This window comes from Callorhinchus milii, unplaced genomic scaffold, assembly GCF_018977255.1.
Source record: "Callorhinchus milii isolate IMCB2004 unplaced genomic scaffold, IMCB_Cmil_1.0 Scaffold4, whole genome shotgun sequence".
NCBI lineage: Eukaryota > Metazoa > Chordata > Chondrichthyes > Chimaeriformes > Callorhinchidae > Callorhinchus > Callorhinchus milii.
Genome location: NW_024704745.1, coordinates 68895769 through 68901768, shown reverse-complemented (window position 1 = coordinate 68901768; position 6000 = coordinate 68895769).

The following is a 6000-nucleotide window of genomic DNA, read 5'->3' as shown; positions in this document are numbered from 1 at the left end:
TGAGCTGGCCAATTGAACGTGTTTCCAGGTCCAGCATAGAACTGAAGTAGTAAGTTACAAGTGCACATCCACTAATTCCCACACAATAAGTTCTGCATATGTAATTTGGCCAGAGGGTGGGGGGTAAACAGAAAACAAAATAAATGGCAGCACCCCTACTATAAAATGGTCTTTCTCAATGAGATTTCAGAAATTGATCAGTGACCATTTTCAAAAGAATTTATACACGTCCATCTTAATTGTAAACTGTAGCATGTTGGTCAGTATTGTTATCTTATTTTAATATTTGGTTTACAGGCATAACCTGATGAGAAGGAACAAGATTCTCACTCTCTAGGCTACAATTATGTTTTTCTGTTGAAGTAGCTTAGGCCTCTGACTTGAATGGTAAAAAAATAATCTACCATTCAAAATAAGTTTACCATTCAAATTTACTATTTGGCAGGGAGAAAGTGGTTTTCCCTTCTCCTCAGCAAACCTTGTCTATAAAACAAATATTAACAACATAAATTCAACCCTGCCCTAAAGTCTAAGATTAAAATAGATTTTTGTCAAGATACCACCCAATTGATCTCTGAAAGTTTCGGTCTGGAGACCATTCTGCATGAGTGGCGCAGCTTCAAGTAGCTGCAATCTCTGCTTTAAAATTTGTTATAATTTACAATAATATTTTTTAAATGAAAAAGCACAGAATAATGTTTTTTTTGTTTATTATCCCATTGGTACCTGTTTTCAAAGTCACTCTTTATCTTAATCCCATTTTTTCCTCAACAGCCAACTCGCCTTGGAGCTGCCCTCCTCGGACTGGTCAATATGATTCTCTCTATGGCAATCACTTAGTATTCCAGAAGGGCACCCTTAAAATGGTGCTTCAGGTAGTTACTCCATTATATCGCACACATTGGAGCCTTTAATCAGGAAAGAACAAGCTGGACTTCATACTTGTGAGGAGTGTGTGACAGGTTTTGGCTTTGTATGAGATTCTGGAACGTCGTAAGGCTCAGAAGAACAACAACTTGGATTTATATAGCGCCCTCCACACCAGACGGTGTCTCAGAGCGCTTCACAGTAATGGATCCTGGGGCGCGGTCAAAACGAAAGGTCTTCAGTAGAGACCTGAAAATAGGAAGAGGTAAGGCGAAGGGAGGGAGTGAGTGAGTGAGGAATGGAATTCCAGAGCCTCGGGACATAGTGGCTGAACTAATGGCTGGAGTTCCCAGGAGTTCAGGATCATGAAGGATAACTGTTTGGATACAGGTGTTGTATGCCACAAACGTAACCTGAATCCACCAGCAGCACAATATAATCTGGAAACCGAAGTGCTGCAGTCTTGTCAGGAATGCCTGGTATACCAAGATACACCAAGTCCATCCCCCTTGATGCCATTCAATATGTTATTGATGAATGCATCGAGTAAGGTAAGTGACAATGGACAACGTTGCCTTTCCCCATGTTCAAGAGATAAGATCAGTGAGTCTACCATCAAACGTTGCACGAAAATAATTTTTTTATTTACATTAAGAGTAGACGAAAAACAAGCAATGGAATAGGGCCACTGAAGATGGGCTCGGGAGAGAACATGACAAATAATTCTGCACAAATTCACTACAGGATCACGTTTGCCTGCAAAGTAGAAATGTCCGGCCAGGATGTGATGAAGTTGTGGAAACGGGGTTTGTTGGCATTTTGAGTAAGGTAGGGGCAGAGCCGAGTGATGTGACAGAAGTGAAGAAAGACAGTTTTGGTCAGAGATTCGATATGAGGGAGAAAAGAGAGCCGAGAAACAAAGTGGACAGGAAGACTGCACTAGAGAGACTGAGGAGGTTGAGGATATCAAAGCCAGAATTGAATAGGATTTGACTCATCAATCACCATGTTGAGACAGTGTGAAGCTGCAATCAACAAAGCAAACAGAATGCTGGGCTGTATCTCCAAATCATGTTGCATTCAAATTCTTAGAAATCATACACAAGCTGTAGTGCTCTGGCTAGACTGCCCATGGAGGATTGAGCTAAAAGCAAAAATGAAACAAACTAGGACTCTTCAGTCTTCTCGAACTTTACAACACCTTCAATGGGATTCAAGAATTAAACTCAGAACAATACTTTTGTGTACATTGAGATGTTGGAACAAGAGGGCAAAGGTTCAGGGTTGCAAAAAAACAATTTCAGGAAATACCAGTATTTATTTATCCAAAGGGTAATCAATCACTGGAACAGAATACTAGAAAGGATGGTTGAGGCTGGGCATTGGTCTAATTTAAAAACAGCTTGATCTTGTGATGGGAAGGTGGTCATTTTGAAAGAATAAAATCAAATGGACTGAAGGGCCTCCTTCCAAACCTTTATTAAGATGCCCTGCAAATAGCCATAAAAGACAGGCTAATTTAACTGCAGGATTATTGGCCAAAGAAAAGTTCCCCTCCCTTTTTGGATAATGCCATGTGATCCACCAGAACACTCAGATAGTACCTTTACACAAAAGATACCTTTATCCATCATGCAGGAGTCCTCCACAACTATATTAGAGTGTCATCTTAGACTATGAGCTCTGAGTCCTGAGGTTAGAACTCAGCCCTTCTGATCCAAAGGCAAATGCACTATGAATTTAACACGTGAGATAGAGTTGTGGCAAATGTTACAAAATAGGTTAAACAGGATTAAAAGATTAGCTAGAGCTGTTCACGCACATGCATTTATGGACTATTTATAAAACTAATCACATGGTCATTCACACACAAGCTGGGGTTGAAAGGTTTAGATACAACTGCATTTTCCATTGGATTCTTTGTGGCCAGCTGAAATACTTTAAATGCAGAATGTTGGCTGGCACTGAACGTTTTGATAATGACAAAGAATTATTCATTACAAATATATACAAAAACTTGATATTTTGAGATTCTGAAAGTAGCTTTCTTAATGGTTTCAGTCTTAATCCTATATTATAGTCAATATTTCTCTACTGGTTAATCTGAGAAACTGCCTTTGAAGCTACAGAGGAAACCATTTGACTTCAATTGTGGAACATGTTTGTTTTGTTCTTCAAAATACGTGCACCAGCATTGTTTTGCAACGTTATTTATTTTAACTAATTAATTACCTAGATAAAAGTAGAATGTCACATTCTTAAAGTTCAACCATCTAGTTCCATCAAATCTATCTTTTGTGATCTTTTAAACTCTCAATCCACACACAGCGTTGAAGACATACAACAACAACTTGGATTTATATAGCGCCCTCCACGCTGGACGGCATCTCAGAGCCCTTCACAGTAATGGACCCTAGGGCCGAGCCAAGGGCAGGGGGAGGAAGGTGACCAAAGCCGCAGTGAAAAGAAAGGTCTTCAGCAGAGACCTGAAAATAGGAAGAGAGGGGGCGAGGCGAAGGGAGTGAAGAAGGGAGTTCCAGAGGCTCAGGGCGTAATGGCTGAAGGCAGAGTTTTGAATAATCTGGATTTTATGGATGGTAGTGGAGGGGAGGCTGGTGAGGAGGGCGTTTGAATAGTCCAGCCAAGAGATGACAAAGGCATGAACCAGGGTTTCAGCAGCTTTCGGAGAGAGGTATTGGGCGATGCGTTGGAGGTGGAAGAAAGCGGTGCTGGTGAGGGACCGGATGTGGGGGAGGAAGGATAATTGGGAGTCGAATCTGACGCCAAGGCTGTGTACAGGTTCGGAGAGTTTTAGGGGGAGGTCGGGTAGGTGGAGGAGGTGAGAATCGTGAGATTTTAGATGTTGACGAGAGCCAGAGTATGGCTTCCTTGTCAACGTTCAGCTGAAGGAAATTCACACTCATCCAGCTCCTGAGGTCTGACAGGCAGGCTGACAGAACATCAAGGAACTGGGGGTCGCATAGTGAGGTGGAAAAATAGGGTTGGGTGTTGTCTGCATACATGTGGAAATGTACCCCATGTCTGAGGATGACATCCCCAAGAGGGAGCATGTAGATCAGAAAGAGGAGAGGGCCAAGAATGGATCCTTGGAGTACCCCGCAGGTGACCGGGTGAGAGCGGGAGGAGAAGCCGTTTGTGCAGATGTACTGCTGGTGGTTTGTGAGGTAGGACTCGAACCAGGCGAGTGCGGTCCCACTGAGGTGGAATCCGGAGGAAAGGTGGTGGAGGAGGATGGCGTGATCGACTGTGTCAAACGCGGCGGAGAGATCCAGGAGGACAAAGAGGCAGAGGGAGCCCTGGTCACAGATAGAGAGGATGTCATTTGTGACTTTCACAAGCAAAGTCTCTGTACTGTGGGCAGGGCGGAAACTGGATTGGAGAGGTTCGAAGAGGGAGTTGGAGGAGAGGTGTGCGCGGAGTTGTTTGGCAACAACGCGTTCTAGGACTTCTGCGAGGAAGGACAGGTTAGAAATAGGGAGGTAGTGGCTGGGGTTTGAGGGATCGAGGGAAGGTTTTTTGAGGAGGGGGGTGATGACAGCAGTTTTGAGGGGGGAAGGGACTATTCTGGAGGAGAGGGACGTCAGCCAGCAGTGGGCAGAGGACGGGGAGCTGGGTGACCAGCAAGTTGGTGGAGAGGGGGTCGAGGCAGCAGGTGGTGGGTTTCACGGAGGTGATGGTGGGTGAAAGGGAGGAGGGAGAGATGGGGAGGAAGGAATGTAGGATGGGAGTGGTGGTAGGAGCAGATGATGGGAAGGGTGAGGGGGACAGAGAAGGCGTGGTGGTGGGTGACAAGAGTTAGGTGGATGAGGCTGCCTGGCGGGTGTTGTGTATTTTAGATGAAAAGAAGTCCATGACCTCCTCGCACTTGGCATTGGATGTGAAGATTGAAGAGGACTGAGGGGGCGCACGGAGGAGGTAATGGGTGGTGGAAAAAAGGATTTTAGGGTTGTGTTTAACCTCCAAGATGATATTGGAGTAGAAGGCCATTTTTGCGCGTGAACTGTCAGGTCAGTTTTCCCGCCATCTGTGCTTGAGCAGCCGGGTTTGGGTTTTTAGGCAGCGGAGATGGTTGTTGTACCAGGGGGATCAGGTGGGTTTGGAGATGGTCCTGGATTTCAGGGGGATGAGGGAGTTGAAGGTGGAGGAGAGGCAATCATGGAGCAGCTGGACAGCTGCTTCAGGATCTCCGCTGGTGGAAGGCTAGAGGGATAGGATATTTGATGATATGAAGGCCTTTGTGAGGGTCTCAGGGGATAGCCTTTTCCAAGGGCAGTAGAGAATAGTTGAGGGCTTGGTGGAGGAGAGAGGGATGTGAAGGGAGAAGGAGATGAGGAAGTGGTCCAAGATGGTCTTGTCCATTATGCTAAGGTCGGAAATGTCAAGGCCGTGGGTGATTACGAGGTCAAGGGCGTGACCACAGTTGTAGGTGGGTGAATTTATGTGAAGGGTGAGGTTTAGAGAGAAGAGAGCAAGGCAGTGAAGTCGGCAGAAGTGGTTCAAAGGGAGTTTAGGTTGAGGTTGAAATCACCCATTATGATCAGGCTTTGGAGCAGAGGGACAGGGAAGAGAGGACAGTAGAGATGTCTGTGTGGAAGGAGCCGGGGTGCAGTAGATAAGGAGGATTTTCAATGGGAGAGAGGGATGGAAGAGGGTGAGGTGCTCGAAGGAGGGGAAGCAGCCAGACCAATAGGGGGTAAGACCAAGGGAGGCTTTGGAAATGAAGGCCACCCCGCCGCCACGTTGGTTTGGACGGGGTGTGGTGGAAGGTGTAGCCAGGAGGGGAGGCTTCATCTAAGGGGACGGGGTCACTGGAAGAGACCCAGGTTTTGGTGAGCCCAAGAATGTCAAGGTGCTCGTCCAGGATGAGGTCGTGGATGGTGAGGGCTTTGTTTGAGAGGGAACGAACATTTTGGAGGGAAATGTGGATGGGTTTGCTGTGGAGGGAGGGGAGGGAGGAAAGAGTGATGTGGAGAGGATTTTTGGGTGTACAAAAATGGTTGTGGAGAGTGGTGGCAGTGGAGAGTTGGGGAGGGTACGTATGAGGGAGGGGGAAGTTGGGTTTGCCTCAAGGAGGCGGTTTAAGCGGAGGGAGTGAATGATGGGACACTTGGG